This window comes from Thamnophis sirtalis, unplaced genomic scaffold, assembly GCF_051295495.1.
Source record: "Thamnophis sirtalis isolate CommonGarterSnake01/CBP01778 unplaced genomic scaffold, rThaSir2_p1.2 scaffold_1, whole genome shotgun sequence".
NCBI classification, from domain to species: domain Eukaryota; kingdom Metazoa; phylum Chordata; class Lepidosauria; order Squamata; family Natricidae; genus Thamnophis; species Thamnophis sirtalis.
Genome location: NW_028261381.1, coordinates 18,345,464 through 18,370,813, shown reverse-complemented (window position 1 = coordinate 18,370,813; position 25,350 = coordinate 18,345,464). Strand labels below are relative to the sequence as shown.

At 40.8% G+C, this 25,350-nt stretch overlaps 1 long non-coding RNA gene across 1 annotated transcript; it reads right to left on the bottom strand.

Annotated features, from left to right (window-relative positions):
* Window positions 1-221: 221 nt before the first annotated feature.
* On the bottom strand, window positions 222-10,444 carry LOC148049348 (uncharacterized). Its single transcript, XR_015696023.1, has 4 exons — window positions 10,388-10,444; window positions 8,424-8,664; window positions 7,833-8,000; window positions 222-1,484 (listed from the first exon to the last, which is right to left on the bottom strand). It is a non-coding gene; the product is annotated as an uncharacterized LOC148049348 (long non-coding RNA).
* Window positions 10,445-25,350: the final 14,906 nt, after the last annotated feature.

Genomic DNA, 25,350 nt, shown 5'->3' with positions numbered 1-25,350 from the left:
AAATAAATATATTAGTTGCAATCAACCATTGAAATGGTAGCATTAATTTAATTTAAAGTAAAGGCATTTAAATGTGTAGTACTGTATGTCAACATTCTTTTGAAAGTTGATAGCAAAAGGGGTGTATTTTTGTGTTTATGAAGAGACCCAGAATGCAACAATTTCCATTATTTCTTTTTTTATATATAAAATTTATTAAAAGCAATCCCAGGCTGGGTTACAAAAAATATTTAGTTAAGTAAGCATATAGATTTTAAAACTGGTAAAATAGTTACTAGTGAGTGTACTTACTCAGTTGTTAGAAATGTCTTTTGAAATACAGAAGTTTGTAATAAACTAAATACACTAATACACTAAAATAACTATCAGAACAATAATGGGATTTATTTGTTTGTTCATTATATGCATGTGCTACCCATCTCACCTCTACAAAAAGATTCTGGAGTTTTGAAGAATTATACTTTTGTGACCTCATCTCACATATTAATCAATCCAAACTTCAGCTGTTCAATCTAACTATGCAAGTTTATCCCGCTTAGTTCAGCCGTGATAATTGGGGAATTAAAACAATTAAAATCTAACTTCTCTGAAGAGCCCCTCATTGAAAGCATGCACCCTTATTGTAATCCTTATTATTCCACCTATCAAATTAACCTAAAACTTTAGTTGATTAATCTACCAATTAAACAAATTACAACTTGTCCCCCTAGTTCTTATATGATAGGAACATCAATTCTGACAATTTTATTGCAAGCTTTGATCATTATCTTATTAACCTGATAAACCCCATTCTCATCACAAGGCAGAACTATTCTGGGAATATTAATTGTAATGTTTCCCTTGAGGCCCTTATTTTATTGAAATTTTCATTGAAATAATCACAGTTGTACTTCTCCGCAATTCTGGCTCATATTTTCCCCTAGGGAAAAACTCAAGCATCCATACATGAGCTATATAGAGAACCATATCTCCGTCCCACTACCCTTGTACTATGAAATGGATACCATTGACAAATCTGTGCAATTTTTTTCCTAAGTTTTTTTTAAATTAAATACAAAAACCAAAAAAGAATACACAAAATGATAAACTAAGGGAAAACAGCTAAAAAGGAAACAGAAATATACCAAATGTGCATTTACAGATGTATTGAAGCCATGATTCATTACAATCCTCAACAAAGGATCTTTATTTAATACAAATTTAAGCATTTTTAAAAGACATTGCTATGTAGTTTATTTTGATGCTCAAGGCACATGCTAAATAATAATTTTTTAAAGAGAGGCCAGTGGGTGGCCATTCAATCTCACAAATGAATAGGAGGAAAAGGTGGTGTTCGAAGAATATCCTGTCTCAATATCTCTAGCAGCTTTGCCACAACAGACTGGTGTGTTGTACATAAGCAAACATCATAGAATGATCTCAGATTAGTTCTCCAAACATGTTTGAATCTATAAATTGATCTTTATTCTTCAGCTGCCAGAAGACTATTGAAACAAAGCACAAGGGTGAATGATGACGTATCTAATAGAGCAAACATATTTAGGGTTAGGCCTGAATCTTATTTCCTGCCATTTAATCTCTATTTTATACTTAGATGTGCCCTTTGTCCAGCCTAGCACAGCTGTGATTTCTTTCCCTCCTACAAATGTATTACAGTTCAGGTCTGTGGATTTCTGCCCTCATCATGTTGTTATTAGGAGTGCTAGGATGAATATGTAATCTGCATTTTCGGAAGGTGAAATGCAATATTTCCATCGCTCCTGCATTATAATTAGCATTGTCATAATTAAGAGGGAGAGAGGAGAATGAGCAACATAGTGCTGTAGAGCAAACAGCTAACAAAAAGAGCAATTTTGTCCCTCAGGAAGTACCTAGCTTTTCTCCTCTTCCCAACTTGCAGCTGGCACATAGATTATGCACCTATGCTGCTTTACCCAGTTATAGTTTAGGGCTTTGGAAGATGGTAATAGTACAACACAATCCCTTAACAGAAAACTGGGAACCTTTTTCTTTTTGTGGGCCATGTTTCTACAAGAGTGAAATTGGCGGCAAACAAATTTAATAAATAAATATTGCTCATGGTGTGGTGTAATGGTATGTGGGAAGGACCTTGGTAGACAGGAAGAAGAGTCGCAGACTAGACAACTGTCAAAGGATATCTCAGCTCACAGAAGGAAGAATAGTGTGGGAAGCATTCTCAGAGGATAGCCTCCCTAGATTTTGTCAGTTTGCTGCAGTAATCACATCCAGGAAGCACACACAGCTAACTGATTCAGCAGGATTCATTAACTTCTCTTTATATATAACACATGAAGTAAATATACAATACCAATGCTGGTCCTTACAATGTGGTAGCAAATACAAGCAAACACGGGCAGAGGAGAGATTAGTTTCAGTTTCAGTTTAGAGCAGACGACTAGTTTAGAGCTCAGCACAGACTCAGAGCTTTAGTACAGACCAGTTGAACTAAGCCACACCCAGCTCCTTGCTGTCTCCTTGTTACTCACACAGCAAATACTCTTTAAGTCCAATTAAAGTACCTTCACATAATACTTTGATACTATTCTTGGACTAGTGCCATATGTCTATGTTACAATACAATACAATACAATACAATACAATACAATACAATACAATACAATAGCAGAGTTGGAAGGGACCTTAGAGGTCTTCTAGTCCAACCCCCTGCCTACGCAGGAAACCCTATACCATTTCAGACAATGGCTATCCAACATCTTCTTAAAGACTTCCAGTGTTGGGGCATTCACAGCTTCTGGAGGCAAGCTGTTCCACTGATTGATTGTTCTGTCAGGAAATTTCTCCTCAATTCTAAGTTGCTTCTCTCCTTCATCAGTTTCCACCCATTGCTTCTTGTTGTACCCTCAGGTGCCTTGGAGAATAGTTTGACTCCCTCTTCTTTGTGGCAACCCCTGAGATATTGGAACACTGCTATCATGTCTCCCCTAGTCCTTCTTTTCATTAAACTAGACATACCAAATAGGTTCCCATATAGAAATTGTTTATGGGTAGATGAGCTGATTGAGTGATGATACAACAATAACAATTTCAGTTTGACTGTGTGTGGATTTTCATAAGAAGACAAGTGCCGACATAATCTATTTTATATAACTTCCCACTGGTATAAAACATCAGATTTTCAAATCTAAGCATTTATCTCACCAAAAGTACTTAATATCCACAGCTGGATTTCTTTTTAAAGAAGTGATTGACATTTAACCCAAACATGCTTTCATAATTTTGTTGGGGTTGTCTCTCACAGAACTTGGAGGGAAAAGGAAAAAAATCTTAGGATAATACAAGCCTGAATTCACTTTGCTGGTAATTCTACAAATATAAAGTGTTTCCATCTTTCTCCACTTACAGCTCCCCATGTTGAGAAGAAGAACAGATGAAAAAAGCAGCAAAATGTGAAAATTTAATTTAATTATCAAAATTTATATGCCACCCCATCCCGAAGGACTCCGGTAAAAGGAAATAAAGGATACGTATGATCTTGATTAGGTGCAAAGAAGGTGTCTTATTTGAATAACCTTACTAAATTTTCCTCCCAAATTAAATGGCATTGTTGCAACTGATGAAGAATCAAATACAGTACTCAATCAATTTGTAACCAAGTTGCAAATATAAATAATAGACTCAGGATACCATTTATTCATTTCTAGGACAATAATCTCATTTCATTAAGTAGAATTTGATAGTGTTTTATGCCTCTTTCTCAAAATGCCCAGGCAGTTCTGTTTTATTACATACACATAGCCTGCATAATACTGGTAATCCCCAGGTTACAACCATTCCATTAGCGAAATTATGTGATCAGCGTCCCCTAGTGTTTCCGAACAAGGCTCAAAATACAAATCTTGTAGCACCATGGCAATTGTTCACCCTTACAAACAACTGCAGAGGCTCTGCAACATTTGTCCTGCAGGTTGCTGGTTGAAATGGAGGTTCTGAGGGGCAGATTTCCCCTGGAGGCTCCATTTCAGTCTGCAACAGGCCAGGGGAAGCCTGTGGAGGCTCAAACGGGGCACATGAGACTGGAGAGGAAGCTGCTTTCTAGATTTTCACAAGGTAAGTGGCCTGGCGTGGCAGGTTGGGGTGGGAAGCAATTTGAGCTGGCATGAGGTATTTCAGTGGGTCCGGGAGGCCTTGGATGCAGTGGTGGGTTCCTACTGGGTCAGACCGGGTCGGCCGAACCAATAATGATTTGGCAGCCTGGGTTGCTGGCCTGCCATGCTCCTGGTTCCCTGGTCTTTTCTGCCATCACCGGCATGTTTCTGTGTATGCACAGAACAGTTTTCACTAAACTGTGCATGTGCAGCAACATGTGGTAGGTGTTTGTGCGAGCAAAGCGAGCAGTGCATACAAAATTTTTGCACACATGCAAAACATCCTCTCTCAGTGAACTGGTAGTAAACCGGTTAGGAACCCATTAATGCTTGGATGGTCTTAGGAAGGTGGCCTGTTCCATTGGTAGCCCCCCCCCCCCCATGGCCTTCCTCACCCTGAAATACCTCATGTGCACTTAACAAGCCATGTATTTGATTAGAGAATGTGTGGGCAAAAGGAGGGAGTGATCTCATTCAAAGTACAAGATTCACTCCCATGAACCCTCAGGTTACGAATGGAATGGGCAGGCTCCATTACATTCATAACTCGACGACTACCTGAATACATTACAGTAGTTATGAAATTCATTTAACATACAAGGACATTTGAAGAGAAGATGGTGGATCATATTGCAGAACGAATAATGTCCAAATGATTGTTTGTTGCCCAGCAGCTGCCCAATTAGCCATCAGGATTAGGAAACCTCCTGAAAATCATTCTGTGATTGGAAACCTGTGGTTGCATTGGAGCACACATAGTGCCACGCTGACATACAGGTGGAGTGAAGGGTCCCTCATGCAGGGTCCCTCAACATGATCTATGTTTTTATACTGAACATCACCAACTGCAGTATAGTTATCCTGGTTTACATTGTCAAATCAGACAAGTGCAAAAAGCAGAAGTTTCTACCACTGATTTTTTAGGATTCAGGGCTTCTTTTTCATCTTCTCACAAGGTCAAAATGAGTGAGTATTTACCACTCTCTTGGGGTTTCCTGCTTACAATAAATGTAACTTACTCAGGCTTTCTGTCTCTAGGAAACTTGCCTTAAATCTACCTGGCTTCCAAAGGAAACGATTCTGGGCCTCCAAAGAAAATGGTTCTGGGCCATGTTATAGGGAAGGAAGAAGTATCCAGATCAAGTGTGTGTCTCTGGAGCTGCATCTACCCCCGAGTTTAATTATAAAGACCATACCTGGAGCCAAATCAAAGTCCAAATTATAAAGACCATACCTGGAGCCTTGAGAAAAAAACATATCTCAGTTAGAGGACTGGATCAAATTGCTTTTGACTGCCCAAATTCCCGAATTTTGTTTTAAATACAAAAGCTGAGATTTAGTGTCTTTCTGTCTTCGTACCAGAATTTGTGAAAGAACAGAGCCAAGCACTTAACAACATTGTGTACAGTATCAGAAAGCATTCTGGCTCCTGCTTTTTACGTTAGAAACAACTCTAATTCTCTTCAAGACGATTCCCTTGTTCAGGGAGTATCGACCTTGTCTTTATTAATTTTATCCTCTTTCTACTTAATTCACACCTTCAGGCAGAGATCCCTGTCAAAGTGCAACAATCCATGCAAATAAATGAAATCCTGGATATTGTTCTGAATGAATATTCTCTAATACTTTGCCCAGGTTGAAAAAGTAGCAAATTCCTTCTGACAACAGAAAAATTCATTAACTAAAGCTCTTCACAATAATAATTTAATATGTTTAACACTGGAATCAATGTGACATTTAATCCTTTTTGGACACTAATGCACAGGTTCATCTACGAAATCTGAGACGTATTAGAGTTATATTCCCAGGGTTCCTATTCAGAGTCATATAGAAGAAGTACGTTAACATATTTGAACAAAATCCTGCTTCTCAGAATAAATATAATACTCAAGCCAGTAAGTATACCTCTTTTTTTAAAAAAAAATCCCTCTCAGAAAATAAGATTTTCTGTATGGGATAATTTCTTAAGGTTTGGAATACCAGGGGGACAGCATCAATTATGTTAAAAAGAAATCTATGCTGCTGTTTCTTGTAACAAAAAGTGCAGATATGCCCTTAATCAAAAGTATAAGATCGCTTCAAAGTCACAAAGATTATCAGGGGGGCCAAAGGACCATTATGACATCATGCCCTTCAGCACTTAACCTCTCAACAATCAGGCCCTATGTCAAACTGGCACCAGTGCTCAGGTGAGAAGACATTTCTCTTTTCTCTATTAGCTTGTTGGTCTCTGAGTTGAAGGAAAGGAAAGAAAAGGGGAAATCATGGAAGTAAGATTTCACAGCAAAGTCTTCATTCTCCAGGAGGGCTCTTTGCCTCTCTTATTGTTGCTGTCTTCTACCTGTTCCTGCACAAGGGAAATCTCTGCAAATAATTTCTCTCATCTTTTTCTCTCTATTGCAGGTTGTCCAAAATAATACGGTTCTTTCTCAGAAAGAATAACAAAGTTGCCCCAGAAGTTGTGCCAAAGAAAAGGCCCTGCGTCCTCATCATCCTCGAAAAGAGCAACAGAGTCCAACCCATCCAGCCTCTTGGAGATTCCTCCAAGAAATACTCCAAGGGTTCTCGCTGAAGGCTGGGGCGTTTTTGTGCATAGGAAGTCCAAGAGGTGAAGATGGCTCCACTAAAAGTAGAGCTGATGACCACTTTTTCTGAACAAGAAAAAGACTTGAGATCACCAGAGTGCTTCATACAATTGCTCTTTGCCAGAAGACCACAAGTCAGCAGTCTTCAGGGGATTTAGAATTCTCAGTGATGATCTTTTTACTCAAATTGTATTACATGTCTTTAAAAGGACACTGGGTTTGTTTATATATTTTCTTTTGTAATCAATTTTAGTATTTTGTAATCAATATTATTCCATTCTATATTATATTGAAGATTATCCTCGAAAAGAGCAACAGAGTCCAATCCATGCAGCCTCTTGGAAATTCCTCCAAGAAATACTCCAAGGGTCCTCGCTGAAGGCTGGGGCGCTTTTGACCTTAGTGCAAGAGGAAGTGCAAGAGGGGCATGATCTCCTCCAAACTGAGACATCAGAAATGGCGAAGTGAAGATGACTCCACTAAAAGTAGAGCTGATGTTGACCATAGTAGAATGAAGATCTGGGAAGTAGACCAGCTCTTTGCCATTCCTCTCTGGACAAGGAAAAGACTTGAGATCACCACAGTGCTTCGTACAAATGCTCCTTGCCAGAAGACCACAAGTCAGCAGTCTTCAGTGGGGTTAGAATTCTCAGTGACAAGGGAATGGTGATCTTCTTACTCAAACTGTAGTATGTGCCTTTCAAAAGACACTGGGTTTATATATTTTCTTTTGTAATCAATTTTAGTATTTTGTAATCAATATTATTCTATTCTATATTATATTGAAGATTAAATATTTAACAGCGTTTGAAAAAAGTCAGCATGTGTGAGTGTACTGAGATACAGCTAAACCAATGCAGCCCTTCTCATGCTTATCTGTGTGAAATTATTTCAAGAACTAACTAATCTCCAGTTTGAAAGGAATTTGGACCATAATATAGAACAGAGATGGACAAAGATGAAGATTTGTGGGTGAGAAATCAAGTATGGTTTTAAATACAAAGTCCTTAGCCAACTAGAGTTATGTAAAGTTACGATCAATTTCGTTGCATTTAAGTACAATGACAATAAAGATTATACTTTTACTTATATGTTCACTAATATTTTAGGAACCACACACTGAAACTGTCTTTGAGCAGTTGTTGAGAATTGTTTGCTCTAAATCCAGGTTCTCAGTCTCTTCACAGAAACATCCATTCCTCATTTTCCTCAAGATTTCCTTTTGCATAGATCCTGGTGCCTTTTAACTAGCTCTTCCCATCAAGATACTGACAACACATTGGAGACCCTGGAGGATAATACAGGGTTCAGTTTCCATTGCATTATATATCATCATTTTCATCAGCAGGGCTATCTTGCATTCTTAAGGTGACAAACAGGCTAATTCCCATATGCAAAAGAGTAATTTGATATCAGAAACACTAGGTATTGAGAAACCAGAGAGGGAATCACTTCACTGACTACATATTCCACCACTTATCTTATCTTACCTTTAAAAGGTAGGGTAAGATCAGAGGGGGGTTTCTGCCGGTTTGCCCCAGATCGAGCGAACCAATAGTAGCGGCGGCAGTAGGCTCCGCCCACCTGCCCGGACACTTCTGCGCAAGCACAGAAGTGTCACGCAAGTGTGTACGTGCGAGCAAACCAGTAGTAAAATAAATAAATTGAAACCCACCACTGGGTAGGATGAAATAGAAGAATTGGAATTCACCTGGCAATTCAACACTAGATCCTCTGGCTTGAGCTAAAAGAACTTTTTTTCAAATCACATCATGGTTAATCCATTCCCCAACTGAAAGGATATCTGTGTTCATCTCACATATATACTCCTCTCAGGATAATACTTTCTGAACCTGATGTGATCCCATAATGTTTAACAAACATATTTTGGCATCTGAATTTCTGGATTTCAGTCTCAATAAAGTGCCGCAAAATCAGGAATCTAGTAGCACCTGTCCAAATAAGAAATGTTATTAAAAAGCATGTTTTTGGCAAGCTGCAGTATTACATTCAATTTCGATGAACATTACATTCAATTTCTTAGCTACTAAGATTGTTGGCTGAGCAGGTACAAAGATGGACAGAAAAATGATTGAAGCCTGGAAATGGGCTCCTTGTCAGTCAACAGAGTGCTGATTTATCACTAGATCAGATCCTTAGGAGCCGAGAGTTGGCAGCATAAGGAAACAACAGCCAATGACTTAATAGCCAGTCATCAACATCCCCTTCAACTAATAAGAAGTCCCACCCAACCAGGCACCACATAAATACTGTGCACAGAATAGTCCAAAGTGCACATTCTGGTAGAGAAAAGTTCCCTGAGAATGGATTCCAGAATGAGTTCGAAAGTTGGGAAGACTAAATCTCTGGTCCCAGTGACCAACCCAGATTGCATCCTGCAAAAGAATTAGGATATGGGTCTTTGGATGGGGGGGGGGGGGGGGGCTGTCTCAGACTTCACTTTAATAACAAAAGAGCCACGTATGCCTCCTAATCTGCTTTGAACATCCAAAATAAGTCCAACAAGCAGATAATCGTGAATCAGATGTGAATCAGATCAAATTACTTTTTTGGAGAAATGATCAAAAATAGAACTTGAATTATTTTGCATCCAAAGTAGAAATTACACATCATAGGCCAACTTGTGGGTCTCCTGCCCTTATTAATCGTGTAACACTTTGGTCTTAATATCTATAGCAGTGATGGTGAACATTTTCGGCACTAGGTGCCCAAACCAGAACCATGGTGACTGTGCGCACCGGAGCGCTGGAAAACCTGAAGACCAACTGGCTGGTGCACATGCCTGTTTTTGGCCGTGTTTCTGGCCATTTTTCGAGGCATTTTCCAGCACTTGCAAAGACCAGCATGCTGGAAACCAGAACAGCAGCTGGCAACAGTGCGCATGCCCACAGAGAGGGCTTTGTGTGCCACCTCTGGCACACATGCCATAGGTTTGCCATCACAGATCTATAGTTACTGCCTTTCTCTCCTGATCTTTCCCACAACTTTTAATTCTTCCCATTTTCTTGCTCCTTCCTTATGTGGGAACCAAGGACACTCTCACCAGCACCTGGAGGGGCATGGATGGGGAGCATCCAGGATGGGAAGAGAGATCTGATTGGGGCATATGATGGGTGTAATGTGGGGAAGAACTTTGGATTTTGAACTGGGTGGGGAAAACCTGAGGGATTTCAGATGTAGGTTTTCACCAGCTGTGACAAGATGATATGCCTAATAAATCTAAACTTTGAGGAATCTTTCCTTGGAGTTTTGATTTCCTATGGGCTGTTACTTGGAACCCTGACACAGGGGACATTTGCATTGACAATGATTCATCCTCCATGTGTGTCTGTCTGAGAGGCAGGCATCAGAAGTTCTAGGAATTTATTTTAACTGTGGCAATTAATTGTGCTGACCAGATGTAATACAGGACAGAACATCTGCCTGCCAGGTTTTCCTTTGTCCCCCACTATCTTGTCAACCCACTTACTTTTAAGATTCTGAACAACTGCTCTATGGTGGTTGTTCCAGACATTCCTTCAGCCTATGCTTGATATTTCTGAATCTCACATTTAACTACCTGAACATTTTGAAGAGGAACAAAGTAATATGGAGTTCTACCTATTGAGATAAGATCCTTCTCCGTGAAGTGGGAGAAGATGAAACTATACTTACTGTATCTCCCTCCTAGCATTCTCCTGACCTGTCTGGATATCATGGGTAGAGCGTTGAAGTTGAAATGTAAATTACCATTCAAGGGAACAGATACCTGCCAGAAAGTAAATGAGCTTAGTAAGACCATCAAGATAGATGAATAAGTGAAGTTTTGGGCTCTGTAAGCTAACTATATGTTATTGACAGTTTCCCTAGCCATCAGGATTAGGAAACTTCTTGAAAATCATTCTATGATTGGAAACTGTGGTGCCACACTGACGAACAGGTGGAGTGAAAGGTTTTAGGTTTCAGGGCTTCTTCCAACTGCCATGAATTGTTCATTTTCATCTTCTCACAAGGTCAAAATGAGTATTTATCACTCTCTTGGGGTTTCCTGCTTACAACAAATGTATCTTTCGTCATCTTTGAATTTTCCAAGAGGCAAGAGCCATGGCTTAGTCAAGGCAAAATTGCTCAGGCTTTCTTTCTCTAGGAAACTCCCCTTAGAACTACCTGGTCTCCAAATGATTCTGGGCCTCCAAAGGAAATGATTCTGGCCCATATTATAGGGAAGGAAGAGAAGTACCCAGATCAGGTGTCTCTAGGGCTGCATCTATCCTGAGTTTAATTATAAAGACCATACTTAGAGGCAAATAAAAATCCAAATTATAAAGGCCATAACTGGATCCTTGAGCCAAATCATATCTCAGTTAGAGGACTGGATCAAATTGTTTTTGACTGCCCATATCCCCAAATTTTGTTTTAAGTACAAAAGCTGAAAAATTAGTGTCTTCCTGTCTTTGTACCAGAATTTATAAAAGAACAGAGCCAAATACTTAACAACATTGTATACAGTATCAGAAAGGATTCTGGCTACTGCTTTTTACATTAGATACAAGTCAAATTCTCTTCAAGATGATTCCCTGTATGGGATAATTTCTTAAGGTTTGGAATACCAACTTGGAGTTTAAACAGGGGGGCAGCACCAATTATTTTAAAAAGAAATCTGTGCTGTTGTTTCTTGTAACAAAAAGTGGAGATATGCCCTTAATCAAAAGTATAAGATTGCTTCAAAGTCACAATGATTATCAGGGAGGCCAAAGGACCATTGTGACATCCTGCCCTTCAGCACTTAACCTCTCAGCAACTCAGGCCTTATGTCAAAATGGCACCAGTGCTCAGGCGAGAAGACATTTCTCTTTTCTCTCTTAGCTTGTTAGTCTCTGAGCTGAAGCAAAGGAAAGGAAAGGGGAAATCATGTAAGTAAGATCTAATGGCAAAGTCTTCATTCTCCAGGAGGGCTCTTTGCCCACCCAGTACAGGAAAGGGTATCTTTAATACACTTTTTCTCTTCAGTTTTGGAAGAACTTTGCTGGTCACCTGAGAATGAAAGGCGGCTCATAATTAAATCTGAGGGGACAGTTGGTGGAAATCATTTTCCCTATCATTCGTACGGAAGCCACCCTTCTGAACAGAGTTTGGTGCCCTTCATAATTACACATCCACATAGTTGTCCCAAGTAAAGGTAACGGCGAGGAGAATTCAGCATATATACCTAGATGCTTCTCTGTTGTGAGCCTGCCCTCTCCAACAACATTGCTCCAGAAATTAGTATGGCCTTACAGATCTGTAAGCGAGCCTCTAAATCTGGCTTCTGCCCCAGACCTTGTCTCAGTGTGTGGCTGGGCCTTTAAAGTGGAGAATGGGATGAATTGTCTTCCTGATTTGCTCTGTCTAGGTAACTGTTGTGCTTTTGTTATGATCTTTTTTCTCTCTCTTTTTAATTTGGAAGCATCCTAGAGTATTTCTGCACTCAGAATTTTATCTATAGTCTTCTCACTTTTATTCCAGTTTCCTGCTAACTGCATATATTTTACACACAGAGACGTGCAGTCGGGAGGCAGGGGAGGCAGAGCCTCACCACTGTCATCATGAAAAGAAAAGAAAAAAATGTAAAAGGAAAAAGGCAAGAGCTGAGGTCAGGCTGAGCTAGTTGCTGCCAGAGTCACCGTGGATGACTCTGCTTAACTGTTTAAAAAAGCCTCTAAAAAGCGCCCGCTGCAGGAGGCAGCAGGAGAACGACGTGCCTCATCTAGTCTGGCGTTTTATGATCACTCGAGCAGAGTTAAGCAAGGGTTAAAAGCCTAAAAATTCCTGGCGTAGGTGAGGCACGTCATTCTCCAACACTCATGCGTGATTAACGTCTTTTCTCTGCAAAAACCCCACAATAACAATGCTTACAGAGTATAAGATGCACCTTCCCCCCCTAAAAGAGCATGGAAATGTTGCTGCGTTTTATACACCGTATACAGCCATTTTTGCCTCCCGAAGCCCTGCCCACGCATCCCATTTGTTTCAGCAGGGCTGGGGGAAGGTAAAATCACTCCGTTTTGGTGGAAAACTGATGGAAAATGGGCCATTTTTGACCAAAATGGGGATGTTTTTGCCTTTCCCCCACCCCCGAGAAGCATTCTGCACATTTCAGCAGGGCTGGGGAAAGGGGAAAATGCGTCTTATAGTCTGAAAAATACAGTAGCTAATAATACTATTAGTTAACACTAAAGAAATTGCCTGAATCAACCAATCTACAGCAGTAATTCTTAGCTGGGGGTTCTTTTGAATTTGCTGACCACTAGTGAGTGGGAGAAAGCAATTTCACGGAAGAGGGGATGGAGAGGGCTGTGGCATGGTTTGTCTGGGAAAATTCACACCCACTCCCAGGCCCCCTTGGGATCAATAAGGATACCTGCAGTCCGCCCCTGCCTCCTCAGGTGTTGGAGTGGGGGGGGGGGAATGCTTTTCAAGGAGCCACAAAGGGACTGAGAACTGATTTCTTTCCCAGAGTAAGATTTGGTCCAACATAAAGTTCTTTTATTTTCTCCTTGTATTCCTTGTCATTGCATTTTTACATTATTAATTCCAGAAGTCAGGTTCTGGATTAAATGGCATTCCAGACAAGATGGAGAAGAGGATCTTGCTTTTAGAGATGATAATAGCTGTCTAGTAAGGTGAGTTGTGAGCTATTTTTACATCATCAGAAATTTAATTTCTTACATGGTAAAAATGCAAAGAGAAGGAGTACAAGGAGAAAATAAAAGACCTGCATGTCGGGATTAGGTCTGGACCAAATCTTACTTGTGGGACAGAAACCAGATCGCAGCCCCCCTTGGGTTCCTTGAAAAGCATCCCCCCCATCCGACCCTTGCTAGCCCATCTCATTTGGGCCAGCAGGGCATGAAATGGCTTCGGAGGTGAGGGCTTTGGGAAGCAGCTAGCAAGGCTTCCCCCACCTCCCTCACTAGCCCACTCACGGTGTTAAATGGCTTTGGAGGTGGAGGGCTTTGGGAAGCAGCTAGCAAGGCTTCCCCCACCTCCCTCACTAGCCCAGCACGTTGTTACATAGCTTCGGAGGTGGAGGGCTTTGGGAAGCAGCGGATTCCCATGGATATAAGGTCTCCTGTTGCAGCAGGGGTTGGAGTAGATTACCTCTGAGGTCCCTTCCACCTCTGGATTGCTGTGCTGTTTCAAAGCATCCTCTGAAGCAAACCTCTAGTGCCAGGTTTGTGGTCCTTCCTTCTTCTCCTTTTTCTCTCCCTCCCTCCCTCCCTCTATCCATCCATCCATATCACATTCACTTTCCCTTCTGTTTTTCTCCCTTCCCTCCCTCCCTCCTTTCTTTCCTTCCACTATTGATTAGCTTAGCCCGAGCAAGGATAGCTAGCCATATTTTCAATAAGCTCTCAACTCCATGCCAGAGATCTGCAAACTTGGCAACTTTAAGACTTGTGGACTTGAACTCCTAGAATTCTCCAGGCATCAGAGCTGAATTCTGGGACTTGAAGTCCACCAATCTTAAAGTTGCCAAGTTTGTAGACTTCTGCTCCATGCACTTGGGGATCCCCAAATGGTGAGGATTTCTTTCTTTATCTCTCTCTTGAAGTCCCCCCCCCCCCCACAAAAAGCTCTATTTTGGGCCTAGCAGATCTCCCTGAAGCCTGCTGGGAGCCAAAATGGATGTGGAGGCCCCTCCACGCTTTATTTTGGCCTAGCAGGCGTCCCTGAAGCCTGCTAGGAGCGAAAATGGGCCTCCCCCTATTGCCCCCCCCACACTCTATTTTGGGCCTAGCAGCCCTCCCTGAAGCCTGCTCGGAGCCAAAATGGGCCTCCCCCCATCCCCCCCCCGCTCTATTTTTGGCCTAGGAGGCCTCCCTGAAGCCTGCTCAGAGCCAAAATGGGGCTGGTGGGGATCCTGAAAGTGGCGGAAGGGAAGGTTGTGAGCCCAGTGTGAATGGGGTGGTGGTGAAGCAAGCTCTGTGGGGTGGGCTAGAGAGACTTACCTGTAGGCAGGAGGAGGAAGCTCATTTGGGGCGTAGGGCAGGCACCACGTGGCACCTTAGGCAGGGAAGCCACCCAGGAGTTGAGGAGTGACTGGGTGGGTGGGCAGGGCATCTGCACTTAAAATGGTCTGCGCATGTGCACAACAGTAAGAAAAAAAAAGGGAGAAATTACATTTTTCCATGAAGATTGTTCTGCGCACGTGCAGAATAGAAAACCAAGATGGCGCTGTACCGGGAGAAAAACGGCCCAACAGGCAACCTGGAAGTCCGCTCCTAAATGTCCGGTTTGCATGTTGGGCTGTTTTTCGCCCCGCAGAGGCTTAAGGGAAGCCTCCTCAAGCTTCCGGAGGGAGAAAAACTGCCTAACATGGAAACCAGAAGTCAGAAAATGGGCCGTTTCCAGTCTCTGGAGGGCCTCCGGGGATGCGGGGGAGGTCGTTTTTGCCATCCCCAGGTTCCTAGAAAGCCTCTGGAGCCTGGGGAGGGCAAAGAAACAGACCTACTGTGCCCACCGGATGTCGGAAAATGGACCATTTCCTGCCTCCAAAGGGCCTCTCGGGGGCCTGGGGAGGCCGTTTTCGCCCTCCACAGGCTCCAAGAAAGCCGTATGCACATGCACAGCCAGTGGGGCGGGGGCTCACGTGTGCATGTGCAGGGGGCATGGCGCGGGGGAATAAATTATGGGGGTGGGCATGCAAGTGCATGCAATCGTGCGCACCTGTGTGCTTTTGACACCTGAGGCAAAAAAGGTTCGCCATCACTGTCCTATTGTCTATCGATCAAGTTAATCTGAAACATGCCAAGAAAATATGCAGATACACAGTAAATATCATGGTCACAACTATGAATTCCAGTGGTTGGAAAAGAACCATAGTTCAATGATAAAGCATATACATCATAAGGAGAATGTCCCAGCTTCAGTCTTGAACTTCTGAAATGAAGAACATGTTAATTAATCTCTACGGCAAGGGGGTGCAATGTTTCCATGCCCAAGAGCCACTCTTCATAGAGTGTAGCTACCTTTATAGAGTTAGCGTTTCCAAGTCAAAGAAGTGGGAAGGATGAGGGCAAGCATTATATTTATTTTAAGTTCAGTTAAATTGTGTCCAGTTCTCACTGCTGCTTCTTGACTAGCATATAGGTTTCTCAAAAGAGAAATAGGTTGATAACCACTTTCAAATAAAACAAAACAAAATATTAACAAAAAGCCTCCATACTTACAATTTCTGATATCTTCCTACTTAGTCCTGCATCTTGAAACATCTTAAAATATTCCAAACTTCCAAATATTCCAAAAAGCTGGATTTGCTTTAATAATGGAGCTCCATTTACATGATGCAGACTTTGGCTTATGATATTGCTTTGCCTACTGGATATTGTCCACCTCTGCTTCAGTGGACAAGTAGCCATATCAGAAAAAGACACAAATTCTATTAATTCATCATAGGTGCTCAAGTAAGGAAAAGGAATGCAATCCTATGCACAATTTTCATGGCATAAGCATATCTGAATATAGGGGTGTCCTTCTGAATAAAGATGCATAAATGATGGCAATCATCTACACGTCTGTAGACAATAAGATACAGTGATAAACTGCATCAGGGACATGACTGGTTCAACTCAGTCAACATGACTGACTAATGAATGAATAGGTATCTGTAATAATAGGGTAAGAATTATAATCCATCACACAGGATATTCTAAAGTAGTGAGGGGAGCAGTCTTGTATTCGGGGACTGCACTTTTTATAAAAAATGTTTTTTCTCCTTCGTCAACATGGTAGAAAAATTGGCAATACCTACGAGAGGAATTTCTTTTTCAAATTGTTTGGGGATTTAATTATTTTTAGAACGGTCAATGTTTACACTTGTCAGATTTAATAGGCCTGATAGGTTTTTTTTTTAATGAGGAGGAAGAAGATTGTATATATACTAAAATATGCCAAAGGTGCAACAGATCCAAAAGGTGACATAGGTCTCATAGTGATGTATTGCAATCAAACAAATCATTCCACATTGATGGCAAGGTTATTCGTCTGAAATAAGACTTTTTAGGTTATCCAAATCTATATATAAAAAAAGCTATTCAATAAACGGATTGCATTCAGTTAAAAAAAAAAGACAAGATGGTATCAGGTGGTTTTACTTTGCTGTGTTAAATACAAAGCAGATGGAAACATCCACTCCATTACCTGATCGCCAGTTTGCCTAGTGTTTGCTGAGTTTTCCCATCATGAAATTGGATCCAGCCATTTTTTTGCTGAATTTGCATAGACTGCATTTTTCTAGAAATGAAATAACTGTTAACACTAAAGAAGGAGATGAGCCATTATGATATTGACTCTGGCCACAACATGTTTGTTCACTGGTGTATGAGAGATCTCTGCCTTCCTTTTTTTAGGGGCAACAGAGCCAATCAGATTAACCACTAAGTAGAATCATCCTTTTTGTTAGACTTTAGTGGGAAAGATACCCAGGTCAATGCTAGATTTCAAGATAAAGAAGAATGCACAAATTGACTCTTAACGTCACCCATCTGCAGACAGCATCTGAGTAACAGATTGAGCAAGCAATCTGACCGCTCACTAGTCTTTCTCATTATTCTGATGAAATGCATTTTTGTAAAAGTAATTCTTTTAGTGATTCACATTTGCATACATATCAAACAGCATATGCTAATTGTATCCAAATTTCTACCCTCTTGGGGAAAAGACATACTTGTTCCTAGAGTTCAAATTGAATACAGCCAGTATGGAAATTCATTGCTGTATTGAATTATTGCTCTATGAATGCATACAGAGGCTGAATAGTCTCCTTTCCTTCTACTTGGCAAAATCTGAAGAAGATACATTTGGCTTAAATATCATCCCAGTGGTATCCCTGATGATAACAACATAAAGATGTATGTGAAGCCTTCTCATATAGACCCATGTTAAGTTCTAGTTTTAAATGAATTTCTCTTTTCAGGCTAGCAATGCCAAAAGTGAACAGTTCCAGAGAATCAAAGCTACAAAATCAAGTTGAATACCGGTAATTGCCCAGTCCAAGTTCTGAGGGAATATTTTATGTGTTTGTGTGTGTATATAAACTCACTTTTGTCTTGACAGCTCATCATAAATCACTTGGAAGAAATGTTTGGATTGCTAAATCAACCCTAGCCTGTGAAATTTAGATACACACATTTGTATTTTGAAACAAACTTCAGCGCTTTGTGAGCTATTGTTACTATGGTCAGTTCCAGTAAATGAGCTATTGTAGTCTGCTATCTGGGGTAAAGAAATTACTGACTAAAACAGAATAAATAATAATGTCATAATTACTGTTTTTGTTTCTTCACTTCCTTGCCCCACCATAATAAAGAAATATATTTCTATACCTAATCTTTGTTGTACTTAAGTGTTTTTTCCTAAAAACCTATATTTTGCTTAAAACAGTTCTAGGACATAACAAAATGGGAATGACACATTTTATTTTCATTATAACTGTTCTTGAGATTATAAATATACACATAGTCTTTAAACAATTAAAGGTTTTTGTTTTTTTTAAAAGGTCTTTATTGGCACAAAACAACAACCATAAAATATACAGGGCCTGCTTTCAAACATAACATTTACAAATTGATTTGGATGTTCATGTTAAAACATAAACTTCCAATCAAAAATGCAATTGGCCTGTCATTTTGTATTTCCTTCCATGCATATTGCTCTGCAGTCTTCCAACCTGTTCCTGTGATTTTCCTAGACTATGTGATACACCAGCATTGAGCAGGCAGTCTGGGAAAATTGGAGAATTCCCCTATTAAGATTGAGTTGGCTGCTTTGAAAGAAAGGGGAACAGTGAGTTGTGAAAACAGTTGTTTTCTGTTACACTAGAGTTCATACTTTGTTTATTTGCTTGGGGGAGACAAGAGAATATTAGTCATATATTGATGTCATCTATATAGTTGCTAGGAGTCAAAAACAACTTGATGGCATAATCAATCAATCCATTGACGTCACAGAGCGAAAAATGGTACACTTTTTCAGGCTGTTTGAAATGATGGAGAAGTTTAATCACCTATTTGATGCTTATTTATTTCATTCTTTAAGCAGATTAAGCAAATTATAGCTAAAAATAACAATGTATCCTTGAACTTCAGCAACACAATCTTGGTGGGGCTGCAACCAGTGGTGGGTTGCTGCCGGTTTTACTACCGGTTTGAAACCCATGCGCTATTCAATGTAAATTGTTTTGCATACATGCACAGAACAATTTACAGTGAACTGCACATGCACAGTCATTGAAATCCAACATGGGGGTGGGGAACTGGTTCGGGGGCATGTCAGGCGTGGGTCGCTGCTGGTTCTGCAACCCAGGCTTCAATTCCACTACTGGTTCAGTCAAATCAGGCCAAACTGGCAGCAACCCACCTCTGGCTGCAATAATAGAAGTCTGCACAACCCTGCATTCCATTGTCATGGCTGTGACACTGGGAGCTTTGCTTTAGCCAAGGTGGCGCAGTGGTTAAATGCAGCACTGCAGGCTACTGCTAGATCAGCAGGTCAGCGGTTCAAATCTCACCGGCTCAGGGTTGACTCAGCCTTCCATCCTTCCGAGGTGGGTAAAATGAGGACCCAGATTGTTGGGGGCAATATGCTGACTCTCTGTAAACCGCTTAGAGAGGCCTGAAAGGCCTATGAAGCGGTATATAAGTCTACTGCTATTAAAGTTTTCTTATTATGCTTTTCTCCTCTCCCAATTCTTCCCTCTTGGGTTATGTCCATTTGTGGATTTTAGTAAAGTTTTATTATTTTGAGGGGCGCAATTTTATCGTGGAAGCTAAGACTGGAAAAGGCCTAAAGGCCTAGGCCTAAATGATGGCCTAGAGTCTAGACAATGGTTCTTAACCTTGGCAGCTTGAAGATGTATGGACTTCAAGGCTGGCTAGGGAATTCTTGGAGTTGAAGTCCATACATCTTCAAGCTTCAAAGCAGTGGTGGGTTTCAAAAAATTTTCGAACCTACTGTGGGTGTGGCCTCCTTTGTGGGAGTGGCTTGCTGGCCATGTGACCTGGTGGGAATGGCTTGCCGGCCATGTATTTTTTTCTCTCTCTCTTTCCTTTTTCCTTTTTTTCTTTCTCTCACTTTTTCTTTCTTTCTTTCTTTCTTTCTTTCTATTTCTCTTTCTCTCTGTGTGTGAGTGTGTGTGTGTGTGTGTGTGTGTGTGTGAGTGGTGGGTTTCAAAAAATTTTGGAACCTCTTCTGTAGGTGTGGCCTGCTTTCCGGGCCCACTGGTGGAAACCTCTTCTAATCGGTTCGGTAGATTTGACAAACTGGTTCTACCGAACTGGTGCAAACTGGCAGGAACCCACCTCTGCTTCAAAGGTTGAAAAATCATGGCCTACAATATAAGTGCATGGAAACAGAGGAGGCAACATTGCTCCTCTCCTCACCCATTAAAGGCTTAAGAGGACAATGGTAAGAATCATTGCCAAGGAAGGCCAAAAGGAACTGTATATTCTCCCCATTTAGGATTCATCTGATCTGGGCTACACAGATCAAGAGTAATGCTAAATGGCAGTGGGGGAAATCTATGGGTTTTCTATATCTCTTTGCTGCTATCTACTGGTTGTTCAGCTCTAGTAACTCGATTGTCATTATCCTGGACTTCTGACACTGTTTAAAAAATGTACCTGGTTCCAATGATGCAGGGGGTGTGGGGGAGTTTTGTTGGCTGAGCTACTGTGGTTTCCTGGGATTTGAGAAATTTTAGCAGAATGTATGAGCCTGTAGTTGCTGATTAACCTTAGGCTGATGTGTTTGTTATAGCTGACTCATAAACAGCTCAAATTGAACTTGTAACAATGCAGGTGACTCATATTCAAACCAAAAGAGGTTTATAGCTACAATTCCTCCTCTGCAGTTTTTCCCCCCCTTTAAATAATAAATACTCATTGGATTTTCCTTAATACTGAAATATTTACCAAATAATCAGCTTCTGGTCACATTTGATTTCAATACTTTACATTTAATAGTTGGCATCTGCCCACAGTTCCATGTAATGCAGAATGCTGTTTACAGTGTGTTGTGTGATAGACAATGGTATTACATTCTAACAAATATAGTACTTCAGTACTTGCAAGTTTTCATATTTGACTTGTTCATAGCAAAAATCAATGTGGTATAATGATTACAATGCCTAATCAGAATTAGGGAAATAATCCTCTTAAAAGTTTATAAATTCATAAAGTTTGTGATATGATCTTAACCCAACTGTCTCCTGGGGATTGATGTACCTTGTAGATTAACTTTGTTATCTGGATAAAAATTATCATATAAACTTATACAGGCACCAATCACACAAATGTAGTTGGGCAGTGCGCATATGGTTAAAAGCCAAACAAAACAGACATAAAATTGAAGCAACATGTACTATAATTAAGGCTACTAGGAGGAAGCTTAGGAAATGGAGATAATTAAATTAAGTGGAAATGAACATCCATGGCATTTAAATCCAACAAATCATAATCTACTTATTTCAAAATCAATTGAAAACAAAACAGCACCATTCTGAAAATACATCAACATTATTGTTTCACATGGTTTTGATCTCATTGATAACAATGAATCCCCATGAATTAATGAATTAATTCAATTCATTAATTCAATTCATAATTCAATTAATTCAATGAATTAATTTAATTCATTAAATTAAAGAGACACCACATACTTAGCTTCTTCACTTCTCCTGAAGATGTTAATATCCCTTACATTATAACTGCTGGCATCACCTAAGCCAGCCTTGGTTGATTTCCAAAAAGCTAAACAGGGTCAGATCTATTTAGCATTTTTATGAGAGACCAGTAAAAATCCCTTGAAGAAACCCACCAAATTCATAGTCTCTCAATTGTTAGTTTTTGTTTTTTTTTGAGTTTTATTGAACACTTATAGGCCGCCCTTTTCCCTGAGGGAACTCAGGGCGGCTTACAATAATGAGGGGGGGAGTGCAAGACAAGACATAAAGAAAATGTGAGTAAAAAATAATTAACAATAAAAGCACAACATTCATTCAGCATTCGGGCGGGGAGAGAGTAAAGTCCTATCCCTAGGCCTGACGGGATAGCCAGATCTTGAGGGCCGTGCGGAAGGCCTGGACGGTGGTGAGGGTGCGGATCTCCACGGGGAGATTGTTCCATAGCATCGGAGCTGCAACTGAGAAGGCTCTCCTCCGCGTAGTCGCCAGTCGGCACTGACTGGCGGATGGAATTCGGAGGAAGCCTACCCTGTGCGATCTGATGGGACGCAGGGAGGTAATTGGCAGAAGGTGGTCTCTCAAATAGCCAGATCCACTACCATGGAGCGCCTGATACCTTCAGTGTTGCATCAACCTGGATCTCTTATCTCTACATCTGGACAGTTCAGAAGGAAAAACCTCTGTGGCTGCAAAGAGACCATTCCTTCTGCTTCTTTGTACAAGCCAAAACAAGCAATGAAGCCCTGTTGGCATTTTTGTCGCCTAGTGCTTTTCAGAGAGTTCTAACCATGGTTGTTGTTGTAACTGCAAGAGCAAGGGAATGCTGTTGGAAGGGATTTCAACATGCTTCAGCTATTTTTAGATCCTTGCAACTCTTTTTAGAAGCCCATTAGTAGCTGAAAGAAATGGAGGCAAACCCCACAAGAGATCTGTCATCCCACGCACTCCCCCCTTATTACAGTATCCTGCAGTAGGTCAACAGGCATCTAAATTGGGGGAGGAATTGAAGGGAGGGACGATTGGCAAGGGGAGAAAATGCAATGTATTATTCACCCTGATTTTGATTTATCATAAGCTTTGGACCCTCAGAAGTGTAGGGAAGGGAGAGATGCAGGGCATGTCTGCCAAATATTGGAAATGCAATCAGACACCGGGCTCTTATTATCGTATGTGGCAAACATGCTCCAAAGCGAACAAAAAAAAGATGAAAATACACACATGGTTAGCCAAGATGTTAAAGCAACATATAGACATAATTTTGCTAGGTATACTACCAGAAAAATATGATAAAGGGAGCATATATTTAACATTACATGTCTTGACAGCAGCGGGAATTGTATTTGCACATTGGAAAAATGAGGAAATACCTACAGAAGAAAATATAATTTAAAAAATACTAGATTGCGCAGAAATGGATAGGTTGACATTAAAGATAAAGGATGAAGATGATACAGAATACTTTTAAAACATGTTTTATCAATGGTTAGAGTAGACGATAGATGTAGAAATTAGAAATTGAAAATTATGATTATGTATAAGTAAAGTGACCCAGCACAAATTACTAAGCACAAATTATATATACTGGGAAAGGCAAAGAAAACCAACGGCCTTTGGATTGCATTCTATATGTTTCCAAAGACCAACGCGGGGCTTCCAAGGCAAAGTATGTCGCCTCTCTTGCCCCCTGGTTCGGCTTCTGACGTCTCTTGCTTTGCTTCGTGACATCGTTCTCGACGTAACGGACTGCACACGACCAGAAATAACTGGAAACGTGCATGAGCGTACGCCTCCAAAAGCCCTCCAGCCCTGCCTCTCAACCAGCGGCGTCGCCTTCTCGGAGGGAGTCTGCAGGCGGGAATGGTAGCGATGACGCTCCCATTGTTTGGGCCGGGGCCGCTGTAATGTTTTGTTAGCTTCGTGGGCGATTAGGGAAAGGTGGTGCCGCTCCTCAAACTGGTAGGGGATGGAACGCTCCCTCGGGCGGGAACGGAAGCTTTACAAATGCGGGGGTGCGAGGGGGGAAGGCTTTGATTCGGGGCTGGCTTATCTGGGCTTTTGAAAAATTGCCAGGGAGGCAAGTATGGTCGAGGACACCGGCTCTTGCGTGGCGGGACTGCAGACTTTGTGCGCGGACTGACAAAAGAGCTGCGAGATCGTGATGGAAACTGAAGAACTGATGGAAGAGATCATTTGCACCTCGGGATTGAACCGTGGGGTCTTTGGTGCTCTCCCTGAGCTTGGTGGTTTTCTTGCAGGCATTTTTTTTATTACCATACTGTTCGGTTGTGTGCGTGTGTGTGTGTGTGAGAGAGAGAGAGACAGATAGACAGACAGACGTACGACAAATAGGGTTCAGACCCATTCAAATCTGCTTGGTGTGCTTCTGAATAGATGAAAGTAAAATCTTAAGCAGTGTTTTGATCCCTAAATTTATGCTGAACAATAAAACAAAATTATTTCAGGACTTGCTTATTATTTCAGGACTTGCTTATGCTCCTTCAAATACACCTCTCTCTCTCTTTCTCATATCTATCTATCAATCAATCCATCCATGTACAATATATACTACACAAGCACACACATGAATATATGTATATTGCTCCCCACACAAGATGGAGTAGAAGTGGCCACCTCTTGGCAGCTGCCATATTTTTAAGGCAACTCTCAGTCTGGCATTTTAGGAGATCTAAATCCTCCATTAATTCAAGAAAAAATGTGAAGGCTTTTCTCTATTCTTTAAGGGTAAAGGAAGGGGAACAGAATTCTATCAGTTCTTTTGTTCATTAATGTTTATATTGCAATACAGTGTTCATGGAACTTCACAGTAACAGGAAAATAATACCTACAATATTGAACAAATAATCTAAATTTCACCATGTACAAGGCAAAGGGAGGCAAGTTCTTAAGGTAAATATGGCATCTGGATTTATACTTTATGCTAAGCCATGATTTATTTACCATAGTGTGTTAAGTAAGCTATTATTAGGTAGGTTCCCATGCTCTTAAGCAAAAATCAAACAAGCACATTGTAGTCTAATGTGTTAATTCAGAATTACTTCTGAACATCTGCAATTCTATGTCAAATATTCATTTTGCAGGGGAGAGGGATGAAGGAAGGAAGCCTATCCAAGGTATGATGGTAGTGCAAAACTCGAAATGGATGAGCAGGATAATTATAAATTGATGCATAAAAGTAGGGAACTTTTGACACAAGTTCTGAATCATTTGTTTCAGGAGTATTGGTAGGAGTGTCACATTTACTGTAAACATGGGACTCTCCGCTGAATCTCTGGAAACATCCTAAAGGCATGTCAGCGTCATGCCCCCAAACTTTTGGCAGATCAGAAAATAGAGCCATGTAAATCCTATAGCTCAGGAGAAGAATTTTTTTCTTTTTGTACTTTTGTACTACAAGTGTGCTTTGTTCCACTGGGGTACTCAATATTTAAAGATGTTATATTATACTGAAGCAACAAGCAAGATTAATCTGTTAGTTGCTGTTCCATCTTACATTCAGTTGATGTAAAGGACAAGGCCAGAAGTGGTATTCAACAGGTTCTGACCAGTTCTGGAGAACCGGTAGCGGAAATTTTGAGTAGTTCGGAGAACCTGTAAATACCACCGACTGGTCCCATCCACATCTGTTCTCTACCTCCCAAGTCCCAGCTGATCGGGAAGGAATGATGATTTTACAGTAATCTTTCCCTGGAATGGGGAGGGAATGGAGATTTTACAGTATCCTTCCTCTACCACGCCCACCAAGCCACGTCCATAGAACCGTAGAGAATAATAAAATATTTTGAATCCCACCACTGGACAAGGCCCCCGCGCATCTGTTTAGATGTTTGGAAGTCCTAAACCTTTTACTTTGTTGAAATGCTTTGAAGGGATACGTTGATTTAAACTATATTGAGAT